This window comes from Varanus komodoensis, unplaced genomic scaffold (assembly GCF_004798865.1).
Source record: "Varanus komodoensis strain SLA01 unplaced genomic scaffold, ASM479886v1 scaffold85, whole genome shotgun sequence".
NCBI lineage: Eukaryota > Metazoa > Chordata > Lepidosauria > Squamata > Varanidae > Varanus > Varanus komodoensis.
In genome coordinates this window covers 548,254-571,166 of record NW_025336543.1, presented here as the reverse complement: position 1 = coordinate 571,166, position 22,913 = coordinate 548,254, and the positions used below count along the sequence as shown (strand labels likewise).

At 39.4% G+C, this 22,913-nt stretch overlaps 1 protein-coding gene across 25 annotated transcripts in view; it reads left to right on the top strand.

Moving 5' to 3' along the window:
* Positions 1 to 22,913, top strand: part of CACNA1C (calcium voltage-gated channel subunit alpha1 C) — a 536,805-nt gene that overhangs the window by 294,482 nt on the left and 219,410 nt on the right. The gene's annotated exons all lie outside the window — the stretch shown is intronic.

Genomic DNA, 22,913 nt, shown 5'->3' with positions numbered 1-22,913 from the left:
TGAAATTGAAACACTGAATTGGTAACAGCAGAAATGTGCTATTTAACCAGCTAGAGGTATGTATTTTCTTTTCTCAGAAGACTAAGTACAGAGTTGCCACTCAATTACAGTGTTTAGGGGCTGCTTGTATTTCAGGAATTCTCTAGTAGAGATTGTTCAAATATGCTTTTGAGGGTGTTGTTAAATGGTACACCCAATATATCCACAGTACATCATAGCACAGAAGTTAGTTTTATGTCAACTGAATATTTAAAGATTTTTTCTCTACTATTATAACTTAAAGATGAAAAAATGGTCTTCTGAATAATTTTGGAAGTTATCCAGATGTTGAACCATATTATGGAGAAAGTTAATACTGTGAAAATGAAATACTGTGGGCTGTACAATCTAGGCCTTGCCTACCTGCTTGTCTTCCTCTTTCCCTCCCTTCCTCTGTGTATATATTTGCATGCATGCACACGAACATGCACACAAATGTAAATCTCACTGACTTAAATTAACCTGATACCCAAGTAGTTATGTATAGGATTGCAGTACATCTATGTTGTGTGCTCTGTCTGTTGGTGAAAGACTTCTGCAGACAGAAAAAGCTACAGATAGTATATTTAAAATGGTGATAAAGGGTGAATAGCTTTATAGATAAATAATGCTCAGCTTTTTAATCTCTCTATTGTGTAGAATTGTTGTGTAGAATTATAAGCGCCTGTAAAGACAGTTAAACAGAATGATGTCATGCACTGCAACTGCCCCTAAATATCAACAATAGTCCATCTGTGTTCTTTGCCCTGGTAAATAAATGTAAATATTTTCTCCCTATTTTTCACCTTTTAGGGGATACCATGAAAATTTTTTGCTAGTGTGAATTGGTAGCATTGACTTTCTAGAATTTCTGGCTCTCCCTAAAGGTCTCTAGCATTTAGGTATGTGCATGTGTAAGAACATAAGAACATAATGAATATGTCCAGTCCCCTTTTAAGCCATCCAAATCGGTGGCCACTGCTCCATTTTTTGGAAATTAATTCCATTGTTTTACCATGTGCTATGTGAGGACATGCTATTGCAGAGTAAAGGAATATAGTGCCTAATGGATGAAGGGTTGTAACAAATGAAGACCTGTTTGGAGTAGAAGCATTAAAATTAACGGGGCTTAGTCCAACCCTAGATACAACCCCTGGGAAGTAAACCCTCCCGAAACAGGTATTAGAGCTCCAGCAGTACTGGTATGTGTGTGGGTGTATTTATTTATTGAAAACTTTTGTATGCCGTCCTTTATATAAATATCTCAGGACAGCTAACAGCAATTTAAAAAACAATTTAAAACAACTAATAACATCCCATAACAAATTAAAACAGTAATACTATATGAAAAAATAAATAAACAGCAAATGAATCAAATTGAATCAAAATAAAACAGAGCAAAAGCGACTGGAAGTATCATTAAAAGTATTAACTTTTAAAATACTGCTTAAATAAAAAGGCTTTGACCTGGCACTGAAAAGAGAATAAGCTCAGCACCAGGAGTACCTATCTGGGGAGCGCATTCCAGAGTAGGCGCCACCGCAGAGAAAGCCCTATTCCGAGTTGATGTCCTTTTTATCTCTTTTAGAGAGGATTCTTGGAGCAGGGCTTCTCCTGCAGATCTTAAGGGGTGTGAGGGCGTATAAGGAAGGGTGTTCCAAGCATATCCTAATTTTCATTTGTGAAAAATTAAAAGATATGGTGACTAAGAGATGCTTGGATTATATGTGCAGCCCAACCCTTTTCATGTTTACTGAAGCATACTGTATTTTTCAGTCTATAAGATGCCCCCATGTATAGGATGCCCCCCACTTTTCTTACTGATCTCGGAGCAAGCTACTGCTGCATGCGCATGCCCGCTGCCTCACTGCCTCCCTCCCAGCATGCCCGTGCCAGTCTCCCCCGCAGTGGGAGCCCGCACCCATGCCAGTCTCCCCCCTCCAAGTGCACCCGTGGTTCTCCTCTCAGCCTCCTGTGTATAAGACGCCCCTCCATTTTTAGGTACAAATTTTTAAGAAAAAGTATTGTCTTATACATGGAAAAATACAGTAAGTTCTGCTGAGTTTAGCAGTGCTTACTTCCAAATAAAAATAGGTCTATAACACTGAATTGAATCTATGCACATTTCCTCAGAAATTAGTCTCACATTATTCAGTAAGGAGTCTCACTTACTCTTAAGCGTACTTAGGTTTGCAACCGCTGGGAGAAAATTATGTTGAGTAGAGTGGGACTTCCAAGTTAGCATGCATAGAGGTATGGTGTATTACGCATTATACTTGATTGATCTGCTTTATAAATTTATGTCCTTCTATAATTTGATGGATTTAAAAGTGGTAGCATGAGGTTTATATGGTTTGAAGCTTTACTTTTAAATAGCAAAAGTTGTCGCAAACTTTAAAGATGAAGTCTCAAGAGGCTCTAGAAGTGTTTCTCAGTATGAAGCTTATTAGACATGAATTCTGTGTGAGAGATTTTAACACCCAGGAGCTAAACTGGATATGTTACTAATTATGCAGTTGAAGGTATTCTACCTGTTGTTCTTTCAACTATCTGGTCATATCGCTTGATAGATAAGCAGGACATGGACTGGAACTACTTCTAATAAAAGGTTAATAAAAATGACTACTCCAGCTGTAAAGAAATCAGAATATAATCCCTGGCCTGGCCTGTGCTCATGACTAAAAGAAGATCAGGCTATAGTAACAAATCATGGATTAAGTAAAAGACATTTTTAAGAATGGAATAGAAGCAAAAAACAAAACAAAAAACCCCAACAACAACTAAGAATACCCAATGAAGCCTGAGGGCTTTCCTGGGCAATAACTTTATTGCGCATTGAATGCTGTGGTGGAACCAGACCTTTTTTCCCCCAAGCATCAGTGCATCTATTCAAGCCATTTTTCCATCACTTACAATTTCTCAGCAGCACAGTATTATTGTGTAATATAGCCTGATTAAAAAATTCATTGCAATTTGGATGCCTGCGTGCACTTGCCCAATTTAAGCAAGGTTCCACTGATTAGTGCCCATGATTGGCACTGGCAGTGAACAAGCTGTCACTGCATTCCTCATTCCTACTCCTTGCTCCATTAATTCAAACCATTTTGTAAATTAAAAACAATAAATTAAACTTTTTTTGTCTGGGTACTCATCACCTACTTTCTCACACACTTTCTCCTCAGGAGCAATCTGTGGCATTCTTTAAAAATACATATATGCAATCTCTTCTCCACTAGAGTTAAGACAACCCACATTTTGTGAACTGAGTCACATGCTCCCTCTCTTTAGTAACATAGCACACACTCCTTGTTAGAAAAAGGAAACAACAATTGAAATTGGTAAACAGTTGATCCTCATGCCAGTTTTTTATTCTGTATGAAATTTGGGGAAACCCCTCTGTTAATTATATGGGGTAGTTTCAGAATGGAAGCAGAATGTGTGTAATAAGACTCCTAGAATAATGGTTATAAGCAGTAGCTCCTAAAGAAGGAATATTTTGTGTGGCCACAGATAAGACCACAGGGAATGGATGGTTATATTCTATACAACTCAGTGAAGAAATCTAGTAGCTCAGTGGTGGCAGCTGTCTGCAACCAAAAACTGTGTTGTAGTGACACAGAGACTTTTTGATCTACAACTTGCTTTAGTCTCAGGCAACATGACCAATAGTGATGGATTCTGGAAGTTATCATTAAAAATTTGAAGGGTACTCAGTTGGCAACTCCTGCCCTTGTATTATCAAATAGGCCATGACTGCATTCTATAGACATTTGGTTGTTCTTTACACCCTTTTATATCAGATCAAACATAAGACTAATGTAGTCATGTACCAAGAATACAGCTGACTTAAATAGTCATGGCTATAAATTCAGATGCTAACTTTTCCTGCTCCTTTAGATGGTGTAAAAGACTGTAGCCCCAAAAGATTTATCAGAATCTTAGTGATTGAAATTCAGTTCCTGTGGGTTATAGGAACCTGGAATCATTACCATTCTGTATCCTGCTACAGTTTACATAAAGGTATATCCTACTGAGTTCAATAGGACTTCTTAAGTTATGTAGGATTGTGACCCAAAAAAGAGTGAGAGAGGAGCATTGATTTATTTTTCATGTGCACTAATTATATAGAAAATTTTAATTTTTATTGGAATCAAGAATATGACAGGAAGAGCTGTGTAGTGCACCTGCTTGTGGCATTGCCTGGAATGGCCTTTTCCCAATCTCTTTGTTTCCCCATCCCAGTCCAGTTTCTCAGAGCTGCCACTGTTAATACATGTGAGAGATTAGGTCTTGAGAAAAACCTGTAGATCTCAAGTTGCAATTCTAATGACTGATGCAGAAACAGGAAAACATAAGAGGCATCACTGCCTTATTCATTAGGTAGCACAAGAAACCACTGTAATGAAACAAGCTTTTCATTTAGAGCTGTATGCTGCTAAGTTATGCTCTTTCTTTCCGGTTGTATGTTTTATCCAAATGCTTCTTAAGGGATAAAGAATCAAAACAGTTTAATCCGGTATGAATTCATAACATGTTCCCTCACATGTTCAGGGTCAACAGTATAAAACATACCAAGCTCCTAAAACAAACTTTTTTAAAATAACAAAATACAATACCATTTTGTTGGCTTGTCTACATTTTTATACTGTAAGCAGTAACTCAGATAAATCATCTATAATTGCAAGCCAAGCCACATTACTAGATCAGTAAAGAAATGCCAGTAATGTGCTACTGTCTTCCCCAGCAACAAGCAATATTATGTACTTAGTAGCACACCATCCAGAAACCATCAGAAGAAGGGAGGGAAAGAAATCTAAGTCTGAAAAGCATAAAAGCATACGAATTAACAAGTCACTATCAGCTGATGGCCCTTGGGAAGTATTCAGCTCATACAGTAAGTTCCAGTGCTCAGTAGGCCTCCCTCAATCCTCCAATCAGAGGAAGGAAGACTGAATTTATAACCCATCTGGAGCGAATTTCCAAATCAACTGCTTTGCAGATTCCCACAGGAGAGTATTTTCAGCAACACCTTCATCTGTCTGAGGAAACAACCCTGATTCACAGGTCTCATTCGCAGAAGGAGCTGCCCCTACTCTTTCCCACATAGCTTTACAAGGGGATGGGAAGAAACGTTTGATCTCTGTTTCACCTTAAGACTAGGACACAGCCCCTTTTAAGTCTGAATAGTTTTGCCCTGAAAACATGGCATTTCAGATACCCATCTGCCTAAGCTTCTAGCTGGCTCCGGGACATTGGAAGAGGAATCCTCCAACTATTTGACTTGTGATTATTTGCTTTGTGTTCAGTTTGACTATGTTGAAAGCAACCACAGTGAGCTGTTTGTGGTTGACTTATGGGAGCGCATTGTATGTTCTTATTGCTTGGCCAAAACAGCAACAGAATTTAGTTATCCCCACTATCACCACCACACACAATAATTCTTGCAGTTTGTGACTACATATACTTGGAATATAGTGTATAGCACAAAATGTCATGCATACACAGAAAGGAGCATTTCTCCCTACCCTGGACCAGCAGAACTTTTCCGGTCTCCTAGACCAGGAAATCCTTTTTTTAAGCCATAAAACTCACTAAATGAGCCTGTAAGACTAATCTGCTTCTCAAAGATGTTGCAGAGATAACATGGTGGTTGGTATGACAGAGAAATCCCTGCAGATAATATGATATCCGCATCCAATAAAGGAATAGACGGACATTTCCACAACTAAAAGGAAAAAGAAAGGCACTGGAAAAGTTCTGTTGGTGGGCAGGATGTAATATTTTTGGATAAAGCAATACAGTTTAGGGGTCACTAAATCTCATGTATTCTGGCAGAGCACTTTCGGGTGGTACAGGGGCTGGTACACCCGGGCCCAAAGAAAGATCTCGTGCCACCCTCGAAGACCTGCTGTGACAACTTCGCCAAGCATTTCAGGGAGAAAATCGCTCAGATTCGTCACGAGCTGGACTCTACTAGTGAATCAGATTCTACTGGGGAGGTGCCAGTGTTGCCGTCTGGTCCACAATTGATGGATGAGTTTCAGTTGCTGTGGCCTGATGATGTGGACAAGGTGCTTGGACAAGTACGTCCTACCACCTGCTTACTGGACCTTTGCCCATGTTGGCTACTCAAGAAAACCAAGGATGGGATTGGGACCTGGATCCTGGAGGTTGTCAACACCTCTCTAAGGGACGGCTGGGTACCTGCCCCTTTAAAGGAGGCGGTAGTCCGGCCAGTCCTAAAGAAGGCATCCCTGGATCCAGAGGTGGCTGCCAATTACAGACCGGTGACCAACATCCCGTTCTTGGGCAAGGTGTTATAGCGGGTGGTAGTGGGACAACTCCAAGCACTCTTGGATGAAACTGATTATTTGGACCCATTTCAGTCCGGCTTCAGACACGGGTTCAGTACTGAATCTGCCTTGGTCGCCCTGTATTATGACCTGTGCAGGGAGAGAGACAGGGGGAGTGTGTCCCTGTGGGTTCTCCTGGACCTCTCAGCGGCTTTCGATACCATCGACCATGGCATCCTTCTGGATAGGCTTGCGGAGTTGGGAGTTGGAGGCACTGCTTTGCAGTGGTTCCGCTCCTATCTCAATGGCCAATTCCAGAAGGTGGTGCTGGGAGACTATGGCTCTGCGCTATGGCTGCTGTGCTATGGAGTTCCGCAGGGATCTGTATTGTCCCCCTTGCTATTCAACATCTACATGAAACCACTGGGAGTGGTCCTTAGGATGTGTGGGCTGTGGAATCATCAGTACGCTGATGATACCCAGCTCTACCTCTCATTCTCAACTAATCCAGGTGAGGCAGTGGCTGTGCTGAACCGGTGCCTGGCCGAGGTAATGGGCTGGATGAGGGCCAATAAACTGAGGCTCAATCCAGACAAGACGAAGGTCCTGTTGGTAGGTGGGTCGGGCTTCGGGATGGGGGGACCTGGACCTTGTCCTGAATGGAGTTGCACTCCCTCTTAGGGACAGGGTTCGCAGCTTGGGAGTGCTCCTCGACCCAGAGCTGTCATTAGAAGCTCAAGTAACAGCGGTGGCGAGGAGCGCCTTCCTTCAGGTTCGGCTGATCCATCAGCTGCGTCCCTACCTGGAGAACGACTGCCTGGCGACTGTGACACATGCATTGGTAACTTCCTGATTAGACTTCTGTAACGTGCTCTATGTGGGGCTGCCCTTGAAGACAGTCTGGATACTTCAGTTGGTGCAAAATAGAGCTGCCAGGTTGCTGATGGGAACTGGGCGTTGTTCTCTCTGTCAGCTTCACTGGCTCTCCATTGAAGTCCAGGCCCAATTCAAGGTGTTGGTTATCCTCTATAAAGCCCTCAATGTCTCGGAACCTGGTTATCTAAAGGAGCGCTTGCATCCATATATGCCCTCCTGACCCCTGAGATCGGCGGGAGAGGCCCTTCTCTGGGAGCCCTCTGTGAAGGATATTGGGAGGGTGAGTACCCGGAGGAGGGCCTTCTCTGCGGTGGTGCCCCACCTATGGAATGCGCTCCCCAGAGAGGTCTGCCTGCTGCCGTCTTTACTTGTTTTTCGGTACCAGGCCAAGACCTTTTTATTTAAACGATATTTTAATTGTTAATTGTTCTTATTTAATGGTTTTAAACTATTGCTGAGATGCTCCGAATTTTTAATGTTATTCTATCTTATGTTTATCTTTTTTTGTAAGCCGTCCCAAGGCTTTCTGCCATGGGGGTGGCATAAAAATGTAATGAATGAATGGGATCCCAATTCATTTTTAGTACTGCTGGGAATCAAGGTTCCTGTCAAAGAGAAGTCAGCCCTTGATAAAATTGCTGACCAAATACAGGCATACTATTTCTAATTACACTGGCTGATGGGAGTTTAGAATATACATTCCAGAACTTGAAATTAATCTACAGAGTTTAGGAATGAAAACTACAAAATCTTGAATGTGAAAGGTGTTTTTTGGAGCAAATCTAAATCCATGGAGATGTGTGAAAAGCACGTGTAGTTAGAATTTAACCTCCTGTTTAACCATAGTGTTTCCTTCCTGCTGCGGATGACAATCATTTTTCATTTCTTAAAAAAAGTTTAGTTGCATGCTTATCTTTTTTTAAAATCTTAGACTAAATCATTTGGTGCCCACTTCCTAAACTAACAATGCTTTTAAGATTGGCTGTTTGTTTAAAAGAAAAATAAAGGAGGTTGCTTTTATTTGTCAGCTGCTTAATATCTACCAGTGATGACTGCTGTAGACCTAAAATTCAGAGGCAGCTTGTGATGCAAGCAAAATGTCGCAGATAGTTACATTTCATTGCTACATTGATTCTGAGCACTAATTTGAAAGTGCAGTAGCCTATTAAATGGCTAACTAAAATAAAGCTTTCTATTTGGAAAGAACTATAGCACATTTTCTGTTATAATGTAAGAAAAGGCACTTTGGATCAGTTTGGTATCGATCATGTGTAATACTATGTCTGATTTAAAGAAATATAATTGAAATACAGTAGTTGTTTTTCTAGTTCATAGTATCTCCCTATTCTGCATAAATATATCTGTAGAATAAGCACAGTACTGTGGAGGATAGCTAGATCAGTGGTTACTATCCATAACAACCAAAATGGAATTGCTGTGTGCAAAGGGCATATAAACTGCACTGGATCATGCTGTCAGAGTGGTTTACTCCTTTGGTTTTCTCTTGTTTGCTCTCATTCCTTTTGAGCCACTTATAATCTCTGATTAGTAGGTAATAGGGACAAATATTAGAAGATGGCTGCCTCAGTCATGCTCTGCTTCCTTGGGGCATCTTTCCAGCTGTTGGTGGAATCAGAATGGTGGACTGGCTGAGATGGATCTTTGATTTGATGCCTTATGGTAATCTCTTGCATTCTTATCCAGTACCTATGCAATTGCCCTTGGACCCTTGATTCTGAATCTTTATTTTTTCTGATTAAAAACATGTATTTTTGAACAGCCTACATCACATTTTGGTAGCAGCTGATGGTTTAGGTTCCTCTCTGTTGCCCTGTCATCCTTTGCTTTCAACAGAGGTTCCACCTTTATACTATCCTTGGCAAATAATGTTGCCTTCCCATGTAAAGAAGAGTATAATAAAGAATGTTAGTTGGTGTGGACGATGGAATCTGCTTCCCAGAGAGGTCCGCCTGGTGTCGATGTTATACTCTTTCTGGCACCAGGTAAAGACTTTTTTATTTGACCATTATTTTAATTACCAACGATTTAGATGTTTTAGGATTTTCCTTTCACAGTCACACTTTCTATTTTTTTCCTCCTTTTTCTTAAGTTTGCGATGTATTTTATATTGTTTTAATATATTGATTTAATAATTGATGTTTTATATTGTATTTTTATATTTTATATTGTACTTTTATATTTTGTAAGCCGTCCTGAGTGCTTGTCGTTAGGATGGGATATACATGTCTGTAATAATAACAAAAATTATTATTTATTTATCAGGAGTTATGATCACATAACATTGAAGAGTTGAGTCTGCCAGTAAGGAAAAATACTTTGGGGACCAAAATATTAGTAGTCTTAGTGGCATATATATATTCCCCGTGTGACTTTATATTTCCCAGTGATTCTTGGAGATAAATCAGAAAGATATTTTTATCCATTTTATAGACAGAACTTGAGGCTGTGGCTATCATCACAATCACACAGATGTAATATTTTGTAGCAAACATTTTCCATGTGAATGTCCCCCAACACTCCAGATTCCTGTTATACTTTATTGACCCTTTATTTTCCTTAATTCTCTAGTTTGTTTCTCTTCTAATATCAAAAGAGGAAAGCTTTCTGTTTGGTAATACTTCATGGTCATGGTTTTTGTTTTTAGTCTTCTAATGGTTTAGGTCACAATCCATATTTGGCACTTTAAAATAGAAAGGTTGAGTGTATTGAATATAAATGCATAATATCTAAAACAACTAGATAAATTTGATGTTAAGCCTAGTCTCTCCCCTACCACACACACACACACACACACACACTTCTTACATATAGGTTATCACAACCTTTTGCAGCAGTGCAAATACCGTAATGACAGTTTTGCAAATCTTCATACACATTTTAAGTTCTCCATGGCAATGCTGAAGGTTAGCTTAAAAAACTGGGGGAAAGAAAGTTTGCAAGGAGGCTTTTCTTCAGATAAAAAGAATAGAAACAAATGGAAATTAAAGGCTTGAATAAAACAATGAAATTGAATTTAAATTTTTTAATAATAAAATAATTCAAATTATTACTTCAAATATGGACCCAACATGAACCATGTTATTTCAAATATAGATTGTAGCCTGGAAATTTCAGGTTCTTTTGCCTTCCCTTGCTCTGTTTGTCTCAGCTGGTGCTCTGGCTAAATTTTACCTGCTTTGTCTGTTGCATGAAAGGCAGCTTGCAAAACCAATAGAAATAAATGCATCTGAATTGTGGTGTTGGAGGAGATTCCTGAGAGTCCCTTGAACTGCAAAGAGATCAAATCAATTAAACCAAAAGGGAAATCACCCCTGACTGTTCTTTAAAAGGAAAGATCTTGAAGCTCAGATAGATTGGCCACATAATAAGAAGGAAGGACCCATTGGAAAAGTCCCTGATGCTGGGGGAGATTGAAGGCAAAAGGAGAAGGGGATGAGAAAGGATGAAATGGCTAGATTGGGTTACTGATGGAAAGAACATGAAATTGGATGAACTCTGGGAAACAATGGAGGTCAGGAGGGCCTGGTGTGCTGTGATGCATAGGGTCGCAGAGGGTCGGGCATGACTTTGCAACTGAATGACCCCCACCTCCCTCACCAACACAGGTTGAATCTTGATTCATAAAAACTTTTGACTGCTCAAAAGTATTTATGAATTAAGTCTGGATTAAGTTTCAATCTGTTTGCTCTCATTCAGTCAAGAGCAAATATTGGACATCAGTATAGAATCAGAAGAGCTTCCCCTGGTTTTGATGCAAAGAAAAGAGATTTCAAGGATTTTCTTTGTATAAATTATTTTCAAAGTGGCTTGCATAAGTTAAATATAGATAACACATAACTACTACAATTTTTTCTTTATAAAAAGCAATATAAAAGTAGTATCAAAGAAAAAAATTAAAAATCAGGATCTTAAAAAATGAAGTTTTAAATGACAGAGGTGAAAGGAAAGTCCAGTGCTATACAACACATACAATTGGAACATCAGAGGTATGAATCAAGGCAAGCTGGAGACTGCAGAGCAAGAAATGTAATGGCTAAACGTCACAGTGCTCAGTGTGAGCAAACTATAGTGGACTGAAATGGGCCACTTTCAATTAGTCAAACAAAGTGTTTTCCTCTGGAAATAAAAACTCAGAAGAAATCGAGTGACTCTAATATTAAGGCAAGATATAGCACAAGCAGAGGCTAAAATGCAAAATCCAACAAAACAAAATGAGAATTTGTGGAAAACCCATCAACATAACCATCATTCAAATCTGTGCTCCAACAAAATGATTTTGTAAAAGAAATTGAAAACTGTTAAGCAGATGTTCATGAGGAAATTGGCAATGAACCAAAACAAGACATGCTGATAATCATAGGTGACTGGAATGCAAAAATAGAAAACAAACAGAAAAAAACATTGTGAGAAAATTTGGCCTGGAGCAAGAAATGACGCAGGCGAACAATTCATAGAATTCTGTGAAACCGACAATCTGTTCATTGTGAGCACAGACCTCAAGCAATGGACAAATGACTGTATACATGCACATCAGCATATGGCCAATACAGAATTCAAAAAGACTATGTAACTTGAAGCAGAATATGGAGCAAATGCATTCTGGCTGCCAAAACAAGTCTGGGAGCAGATTACTGTAGTGGTCGTGGTTTCTTAATATCAAAAACAAGTGTCAAGCGAAAAAAATATTCTTAACAGAAACATAATGCCAAATACAACTTAAATAGCATCCCTGCAGAATTTAAAGTTCATATAAAGAACAGATTTGCATTACTCAACCTAACTGACCATGAACCAGAAGAACTGTGGACTAAAACTAGAGAAATTGTCAGGAAAGAATGCCAAAAGACAATTCTTGTAGCAAAAGGAAAGAAAAAGCCAGATGATGACACATGAAACACTTGCAGTTGCTAAGAAGAGGTGAGAAACAAAAGCAAAAAGTGACAGAAATAGCATTGTAATCCTGAATGCAACTTTTCTGTGACTATCATATAAGGACAAGGACAATTATAAAGAGATATTATCAATAGAACAGAACAACAACAAGAGACCTGTTCCAGAAGATCCAATAAATCAAAATGATATTCAAACTTAGTTTAAGAAAGCTAAAAATCAAACTAGGGGCCACTCCATCTGATCAGGAGAAAATAAACAGAAGGTGGAAAGAATATACAGAAGAAATATACAAGATAGAAAGGATGACAGAATCCTTCCAAGAGGAATCCTAGGAGGAAGAGCCCTGCAACATTATTATTATTATATTTTTATATTGCCCATAGCCAAAGCTCTCTAGGCAGTTGACAGCAATAATCATAGAATCATACGCTAAAGTTACCCGTCCCACTTCTGCCCAGGCCTGACCCTGCTTAGCTTCCAAGATTAGGCAGGGTCAGGCACTTCAGGCTACATGGAAGCTACATTAGAAAGTGAAGTAAAAACTGCTCTGAAAGCACTTGAACAAAACACCCAGAGTATATAGGATACCAATATTACTGTTCCAGGTTGCAGAGAATTACTCAGTCCAAATCCCAACAAGAACATGCCAACAAATATGGAAAAGAAAGCAATGGCCACAGTGTATATATTCCTGTCCCCAAGAATGGAAATGCAAAAGAGTGTTAACATAGGGCCATTCCACTAATTTCTCACAGAAGTAAAGTGTTGCTACATAGAATATTAGCTTATTTGGAGCAAGAAATGCCTGATGTCCAAGCTGGATTTTGAAAAAGAAGAGGAAGTAGAGGGCATAATGCATAATGTTGCCTATGGAAGTGTGCCAAAGAATCTCAGAAAAAGATCAGTTTGTGCTTTATAGACTATAAGCAAAGCCTTTGACTATGTGGATTACTAGAAGCTGTGAATGGTCCTGAAAGAAATGGGTGTGCCTCAGTACTTGATTGTATAATCAATCAATAGGCTATAGGAGTATAACCTATCTTGTAGACAAGAAGCTCCTGTTAGGATAGAATATGGAGAAACAGAATGGTATCCTAGAGGCAAAGGCATCAGACAAGGGAGTATTTTATTTCCCTATCTGTATGCAGAGCATATGAGAAGAAAGGATGGATTAGGATCAAAGGAAGGAGTGAAAATTGGCAGAAGAACCATCATTAACTTAAGATATGCAGATGATACCATCTTATTGGCAGAAGGCAGTGATGAACTTGAAACAACTCCAGATGAAAGAGAAAGAAAAAAGTGCAAAAGCAGGATAGGAATTGAACTAAGAAAGCAAAAATCATGACTACATAAGAATTACAGAACTTTGCTGTTAACAAGAAAATGGAAAGGTTTTATTTACCTCAGCTAAGATATCTAGTCAAATTGATACTGTAGCCAAGAAATTCAAAGACTGAGACTGGGAAGGGTATCAATGAAGGAACTCCTCACAATCCCTGTTGCTCCTCGCAATCCCTGTTGACTTTAATCCTTCTAAATACTTTGATGTCATCATAAGAAAGCAAAAGTCCCTAGAGAAGACAATCATGCTGGGAAAAGTAGAAGTCAGAAGAAGAAAAGGAAGGCAAACTATGAGATGGATTGACTCCATAAAGCAAGCTACTACCTTGAATTTATAAGAGCTTAACAAGGCTGTCATGGATAGGACATTTTGGAGTACTTTGATTCATAGGGTCACCATAAAAAGGACAACTTGATTGGCACATAGCAAATTAACAAATGACTAAAAGGGCTTTCCCCAATGCCAAAAGCACATTGAACTTGAAAGCCAGCAAGCCTCCAAAGGAGAACATTTCACATCTGAAGCACAACAACCAAGAAGCCCCTGACCTTGCTCTGGGACTCTCAGAAGGCTTCTGAGAGAGATCATAGTGGTCGGACAAATCCTTGCAAATTCTTTGGCCTGTGGAATTGAAACAACTCTCATGCCTTTACAATTATGCAGATTATACATAATATATTTAAATCATACTATAGCTTTACTTAAGTTGCTATGTACACAAGTATGTGGCTTTTGAACAGTATAGTGATTGTATGAAAAAGGTGAGTGGGTAATTGTGACCCAGCTGTCCCAGCACACATTCTGTAAATAAGCTGCAAGATCTTAAGTTGAGTTTGTGCACTTCAGTTATAATCTAGCTGAACATTAAAAAAAAATCCTTGCATTTTTGGAGGACAGTTGTATTTAATAAAATATATGTATTAAGAACATTAAAAGGTGGTAGAAGAACAGTAGCAGTAAGAAGTAAAATCCCAATAATACCAGTATAGTTTTCTGAAATAAGGTAGTTTAAAAACCCAGCCACATAAAGAAGTGTCAAAAAGGAGAAGTGCACCCTTTGCCAGGGAGGGATTTCCAAGATTTTGAGGGTATCATCGAAAATCCAAAGTAGCATCACCCCACCCCCCCGCAACCGCACCTTTACCCCACGCACACTACCAGAAGTGTTCTCATCATCCCCTCCATTAAGGCGCACCATTTCACATGAGTCTAATTTCATGCAGGGCCAGTTTGTGAGCTAGCTCCACAATATATTAATGTTGGGGTTGGTGGGTTGGCTGTTTTTGGGGGTTTTTGTTTGCTTTGTTCTACAGTCACATGTGGAGCACTTAGCCCACTCATGATACTGCACAGTGAAGAGGACATTGTTTCATCATGCAAAGACAGCACAGGGCAAAATTAGTATACTCTCCTTGAGTAGAGAGAAATGTTTAGTTTTACGAAGTCCATTGCGTGTGTGGTGATGAAATATGGACGGGATATTCATAGACAGAGGTTTAGTAAATTAAGGTTTAATTATATTGACTATTCTTACATGCTGTTGGCTAAACAGTAAGTAAACTGTACTCTTGAAGCCAATTGGGAAACATTTTGTTCTATTCAGTGTGCCACAGAAGACCAATGATTAGTCTGTAATATTTCAAATACGCTGCTCAGAAAAATAATATAGTCATACTTTTCTCTAAACTGAAGTATAAGGCAACCCACTTAATTACCAGCAGATAAACATAGTGATTCTTCTTTCTTGAAACACCCGAACATGTTCATAGTTCACTAATTAAACTACCACATAAATCACTATTCAGAATAAAGCAGTATTGAGGAGATGGGAGGGAAGCAAAAGGAAGGAATTGTTATATGCACAGACGTTGCTTTCTTGGGTAATGAGTTGTTCCAGAAGAAACAACTTGTGGAAAATTATAAGGAAAAGAGCAGCAATTAGCTCAACAAAATCTGTTGTACCAAACCCACATCTTTTGTCTAGTTATCAGGAGGCTGTTGTGTTTGTGAAAGAGAATGTTCAGTTGTTTTTCAAACTATCACAATTAATAGGTTTGCCTTTCGTTTTCTAAAGGCTAAAGCAAGATTGAAGTATAGGGGCCCTGTCTTACATCTAAAGAATCACACCCTCAAACTGTTCTTGTTTCTGGACCCTATCTCTAGTAAATCACTGTTGCTAGTTTGATCTTCTTTTTTCTTTTTGGGAAAGCCTTTTTAAAATGTTCCTAGTGTGAGTTGCTCAAATTGTAATTTTTCAATGTTCAGCCTATTTCTCTGTTCACTAAGAACTATCAGTGCTAACCTGTACATACAGTATATACAGGTTTAAGTAGAGCTTATTCTTAGATAATTGGGAATAGGATTGCAGGTAGAATTTCTGAGTAGAGGGATGTGCCTTGTCCCTTGCACACATGTATGATTGTCAATGCATCTGCACAAACATGAAAGTCTTATATAGCATGTCGCTTGTTATTGCTTTTAGGAAGGATGATTTTGATCTGTTGATTTTAGTCTCGCAACGATGTACTATGTGATGATAATGTGCCTCTAGTACACAGGTGGGCTGCATTTCCATGTGGCTAATACATCAGGAGTCATGTCTTAGTGATGAGACAAGGCCTGAGCCAAAAGTGGGTGGGTCACCTCCTTTAACTTTCTGCCATTCCATTTTCTGAGTGTTCCCATACTGGCTGCCAACCACATGCAGACGGCTTTTTCAATTTAGTTGATGGCCACGTGAAATTAGGCTGGGGCATACAGTCCTAGGGTTGCTGATTATCCACTACTATTGTAATATGTTAAGCTCAAATAATGAACATTCCCTTGACTCTTAAATCAGTACAGCTAGGTTGTTGCATAGTAAACAGATACAGTTTGAGCTTTCAGCAATGAACCAATGTAGGAGGATGGGTACTGATTTTATTTTATCTCTGTACCACCCAATAGTCAAAGCTCTCTGATTGATATACAACAGTTGATAAACTATAATAAAATGCAATATAAAATATAATTGTGTTAAAATGTTATACAAATTCACTAAGATTTAAAACCAGATTTTAACTATGTAAGAGAAATCCATACTGGTAAAAGACTGGCAATACCCTTGTGTTGTGTCTTACCCAGGAAGACTCAACCCCAAACACTAGATCAATACTTATTCCAGACAAAACAAGTTAAAACAGACTTTACTACATCTGCACACAACTACCATTCCCTTCTTCCTGGCTTATATATATTCTCCTTCCCAGAGAAACAAATCTCTCAAAGAAATGTACCTAAACACCACATTTCCCCTTCTAACAAAAACTGATATCAGAAACCAACAATCACAGCAAATTCCCACACAACCATTACATAACAATAAACTTTTGTCTAAACAGATGGTTGTCTAAGTCTTGTCTCTCTCTTCAGTGGCTATTGGTTGAGCTGATGTGCCTTGAGATGCTGATGGTGGTAATGTATCTTGTGTTTACTGACTGAAGATCAGAATTCACCTCATGATGCTTAACAAAACCTAAAACAAGATAGGTTGATGCCAGTGTTGTCAGTGGACTGTGGCTGGTATGTAATTTATATGGGCGGCATTGTCATCTTTCTGCAGCTCAAACACAGGCAAGTGCATCCTTAACAACAGAATATTTCCTCCCAGCCTGTGTAAGTGTTCTTGATGCAAATGCAACAGATTTTTAGTCTTGTCTTCATAAAGTCAACACCGCTCCCAATCCATATTCAGAAGCATCAGTTGCTACAATTGTAGGCAATCCTGGATCAAATAATCAAAGCTGGACTATGAACAGTCAAGGCTTTTACAGTACAGTATCAAAACTGGCTCATGCTGCTCCTGTCCACACCAGACTTGAATTTCCATGCAATAATTCTCTAAGTGTAGCATAATTTGAACAAACTTTGCACACCATGAAGTACAACCTAAGAAAGAATGCAAACTTTGCAAATCAGTTGGTTACAATTTTACCCTGTAAAATTGCTTCAATGTGACTGAAATCAACTTTTAACCTATCAGGTGAGATATGTCCTAAAAATAAAAGTTCTCTCTTCCTGAATGTAAATTTTCTCATATTAGTGCAGCAAGGTTTGAACCTTGCTGCACTAAAACACTTTAATACTGACTGCAAATTTATCTTCAGACGTATTTTCAAATATAATATCTATATAACACTGGACTCCCTTCTGATCTTTAAGTATCAAAGACATCATTTTTTGAAAAGCAGAAGGGGCTGAAGTAAATCCATATGGGACATGCTTAAAACAAAACAATCCATCATGTGTAATAAATGCTGTAAGATCTCTGCTTTCTTCTTGGTGGAATGTACTTTGCAAATCAAGAGTAGAAAATATCTTTGACCCTACCAAATTGGAGAATACCTCCTCTATATGTGGCAATGGGTAGCTATCAACCACAATAGCCTTATTTAATTCTCAGAGATTTACATAAAGGCAATACCTCTATTCTCCTTCTTCACTGCAACTATAGGTGAAAATCATTCTGATGAATCAATTACTTCAGTAATATCCTTCTGCACCAATTTGTTAAGCTCCTCTGAAACATCTCTAACAGACAATGGTAACCATTGTAACTTCTGTTGCACAGGGATCCCATTAGGTTTCACTTTAACTTTACACAACCTGGTGCACAACCAAGTTCCTGTTGGGGATTATCCCCACTCACAGCTGAAACTAATTGCTGTGATAGCTTAATATCTGATTGGTGAGCAACAACATGCCTATCCACCACCACCAAATTTAATGCTGCAAATAAATCTCTACCTAGAATAGGATACCATTAAGCATGATATGATATGCACATGGTGGGCATGTTGTGAGCGGAGCCAGCTGGAGCCGGGGGTCAGACTAGATGGCCCAGGAGGCCCCTTCTGACTCACTCTGTTTCTGTGTTTCAACAATATAAAATTCTGTCAACACACAATGTGCACTACAGGTTACTTCTGCAGGTAAACAATCACATAAAGGTATTTGATTTTTTAAATAACATACCAGTTATTGTATTGTAGTTTTGGTTTCATCAGTGGGACATTCTTAAAATATTGGACATAAAGTGAGTCAGATAGTATAGAAAGTGGTGAGCCAGAACCACCATCAGATCAATATCCCGAGTTTTAGAAGAAATAAGAGAAATTTTAACAGTACACATACTCCTTTCTGGTAAAAGTACAATCTACTCATACCACACTCAAAGCATTCACATTAGGCAGCTGTATTACATGTTAGTTCGTTGGATAAGACAAGTCTTAGCAAAATGTACCATCTTCTTACAATAATCACACTGAATTGCTTTAGCACAACATTTAAAATAACTTGCATTGTAAGGTGCATTGTAGAACCACAATGAAAACATGTATTTTCCTACACACTGTTTTGTTGACTCTGTCACTTTTTAGTAGATTTCCTATTAAAGTCTTGAATTTGCATCAACATTTTCTGCAACAAGTCAACACTTTGCACTTTATATCCAGTACCTATATTTATTATCTTAGCTTCATTCAAAACTGCCTCAGTTTGGGTTGCAATAGTTATAGCTTTCTCCAGAGAAAGTTCTGATTCTAGAAGAAGCCATTCTCTTACAGAAGACACATTTGTTTTTTCAACAAGCTGGTCTCTAATCATCTCATCAACCAGCATTCCAATCTCACAGGAGCCAATTGAGTTTCTCAAAGCAGCAATATATTGTAATGTTGACTCCCCTGGCATCTGCTCATATTGACAAAATTTATAATGATTAGCTACCACATTCACTTTAGGCACAAAAATATTTTTCAGTGCAGCAAGGGAAGTCTCGTATTTATCATCAGCCAGAGGAAATGTATAAAAAAATGCATTGTCCTTCAACTTCCAGTGAGTGGATGAGCAATGCAATTTTTCTTTCTTCGGTGTCGTAATTACAAGCAGGTAATTCTCAAATATCTGAATCCAAGATGTAAAAGCAATTGGAGGTTCACTTGGGCTTTGCAAAAAAGAAAAAAAAAAAGTACTGGTGGACTGAAAGGCAAAAAAGCCATCCTTTGTCACCAACTTGTTGTATCTTACCCAAGAAGCTTCTACTCCAAATGCAGGATCAATATTTATTCAAGACCAAACAAGTTAAAACAACACATTGCTACATCTGCACATACCTACCATTCCCTACTTCCTGGCTTATGTATGTGCCTCTTCCAACAGAAACAGATCTCTTAAAGAAACATACTTAAACACTGCACCCTACCATGTACTACTTGAAGTTGGTAAATGCTTCTGCAAAGAGGGCAGTATTAATTTGGCACAGAAAAGTTAATAAATTGGGTGCCAGGGAGGCCTTGGTGGGGGGATCATTCCATAATTTAGGGACTATGACAGATAAGATCCCTTCTTTGTTGCTGCCAATCAAATCTACCTTTGAGGTAGGCTTCAGAGGAAGGGCTCAGACATTTACCATAGTGCCTGGGTAGATTGCAGTTGGAAGAAGTGCTCTATAAATTATAATGCTCCCAAGCCATGTAGGGTATTATAGCTTAATGCTGGCACTTTGAATCAGGCTCAGAAGTGTATAAGCAGCCACTGCAAGTGGGCCAGAATTTGTGTTATGTTCAGACCTTCTGTCATCATCCTTGAGCTATATCAACTGAAACTCATCCAATAAACCTGGACCAGGCTGTGCTCTGCATATGTCATCTAATTCAAGTGCTACAAAATTGAAGGCTAACTCCTGGTAGATGAGAAAAATTTTATGCTGGAAGTACCTAGCAGGCCTCAAATGGGTCCAGAATATCCCTTGGGCCAGCCTATAATAGACCTCAGATGATACTAAAAAGTTCTGCTGGGTAGCAAATAAAAGATTAGATAGAGGCAGTTAGATGTTGTTTCCCTCCCACCCCTATGGCCGCTAAATATACCTGTCTATAAGCACTAAACATGGCTTGATTGTGCACACTAGGAGTTCTGCACTTAAGCTGTTTCCTGTACTGTGTCATTGCTCACAACTCTAGGATATACGACAGGGACATATAAGCTCTACCATGGAGAGGACACTCAAGAGTGATTGTTAACTACGCAGGTTATATCTGTATTTCCAGAGATCAGCTAGAGACTTGACAAAACCCCATTCATATCCACTGGAAAATCCCCAAGTATCTTCTGGAAACAATCTGTTTCCATTAATCTCTGGGGACAGACCATTTCTCTTTGCAGACAGAAAGGGTTACCATTAGTCTAAATTCCCATTCCTAGCTACGGGGTGGGGTGGGTATAGTTCTAAGGTGTGCCCTGATACATACGTTGGGCCAATAACATGCTGGGATAGTCCCATGGTAGTCATGAAGACTATGAAATTCTGAGCCATTCCGGACAAGGTGCCCTCAGTGTGATTCTTGACATTCCCCAGAAACACCAGTCCTGGGGGAGCTCAGCATTGCAACGGAGACCACCTCTGTCAGCTCATACAGCTCATACTCAGCTCTATTGAGCAGTGAGGTAGGCAGTATACCAACAGAATTTGGTATCCTGCTGGCCCAACACCAGATGTAACCACTCCCAGCTAGTAAAGACAGACAGGGAGCCTGGAGAGAGAGAGAACTTCCTACAGATCACAGTGATGTCCCCTTGCCATCCCTCAGGTCTTCCTTGGTTCTGATGAACCAAGTACACCAGTGGACATAACTAATTCCTCCCTGTTCACTTACACAGATCTTGGTAATTCATGCCAGATGACTTAGTAATGGATAAGGCAGCTTATACATGAGGAAAGACTTATATGGGGCTGATCTGGCATTCAGAAACTGTACCTGGAGACCTGAAAGCAAACTGATAGATAGCTGGTAGACCTGCAGATGTGAGCAGGACAAGAACATGTTCAGCCATTAATTGCCTGGGTTATGCCCCCCTTACCTGGCTAGCCCTCATCCAGATTGCATATCTCCTCCTGCTCATCACTACAATTTTTAGGCCTATACATTTCCCTCCACACATTCAAGCCCCTGTGAGGAAAGATATAATCCCCAAACCTGGGGGGGGGGGGGATGTTACCCTTTTCATGTCATCCTCTTTGGTGTTGCCACCATGTTGGGATGGCACCAGATAAAAGCCTGCTGGAGACATAGCTGGCTCAAGTCAGCAGTCTGCCCAGGAGATTTATGATTTATTGTTTCATCTCTTTCTTTGCTCCCTTGCTTTCTGCTACTTTTTCTGCTGGTGGTGTGATGTTCTTTGCAGCAGAAAAAGCAGGAACAAGAAGCCAAGCAGCAGTCTTGGGTAGGGCACTGAAGATGAAATTAGGGGTGTTAGTAGGTTTGCCCCTGATTTCTCCTCTGAAATGTGGGTTCTGTGATTAACCTCCCAAATTATGGGAGGTTAATCACAGAAAGCTTGCAATGCAAGCAACTGGATTTGTTTCTGCAAAATGAAAAGCTATTTTGGGAAGGAGAAATTTAGAGCAGAAAAGTAGCAAGGAAAGGGATACTATATTTTGCCCTACTGAGCAACAGTGTTACCATGCCTAGCAATTCAAGGCACCCATTTCCCTGTAATCCCTCTGCTTTACATGCTAACATTTTTAGGAAAACAGGGAAGAGGGAGGGCTTTACAGCTGTCATTTAAATGGCTGTTCCATATTCTAGTACATTGCAACCTAATAGATTATTATAGACATTCCTCATTTCAGCACAAGACATCAGAGAATCAACACAAGAGCTCTACAATGTCCCTTAGCTTTGACATTTGAGACACCAGCTTGTTGTTCCTCGGCAGGAAAAATAAGCGGGGGGTGGGGGAGACATAGGGAATGTGGAGAAAAAAGAACTATTTTTATATTGCCTTCTGTTATCTAGCTAGTTATAGTGTCACAACAGTGTGTGCTTCTCATCAATTAAACCATGACAATGTTCTTTTCTTATCCCCATCATCTAGACAGCAAACTTGAGATCTTGCTGGGTTTTGATGATTTCTGCTATTGTTATTGGGCAAGGGAGGTATTGGTCCCAACTCCTATCTAAATGTGTCTTTTTGATACAGACTGCTGATTAAAATTAAAGAATCACAAGCTTGGAAAGGAGTTTGAAGTTACCAGGCAAAACTTCAATCCAAAAAACAACTGCAAAGCAATTGAGACTATCTTAATATTCTGAACAGATTGTAAATCTGCTAAAATACCTGTGTATCTTTCTTGGTGTTCCAGTTACAGAGAACAATCTTCAGCTTTTATTGTGGCTCTTTTCAGTTTGCTTCTCGATGCTTCTTGTCTGGTTGGGGGAAGCAGCAGAGGCAGTAGGATGAGGACTTGCAGTACAGAGACCAGAAATAGTTGCATTTTCATACTCCTGGGCGTAAGCATGTTGAAGCTCTCCATGAATCCAGGTGCTATGCTGAATCTTGGTCTCTGTTTTCTACATTGGAGGTGCTGTTTACAAATTTATGGGGGCAGGGGTTTAATATACCTATTCAGGTGGGAAGGTTCCTGCAAA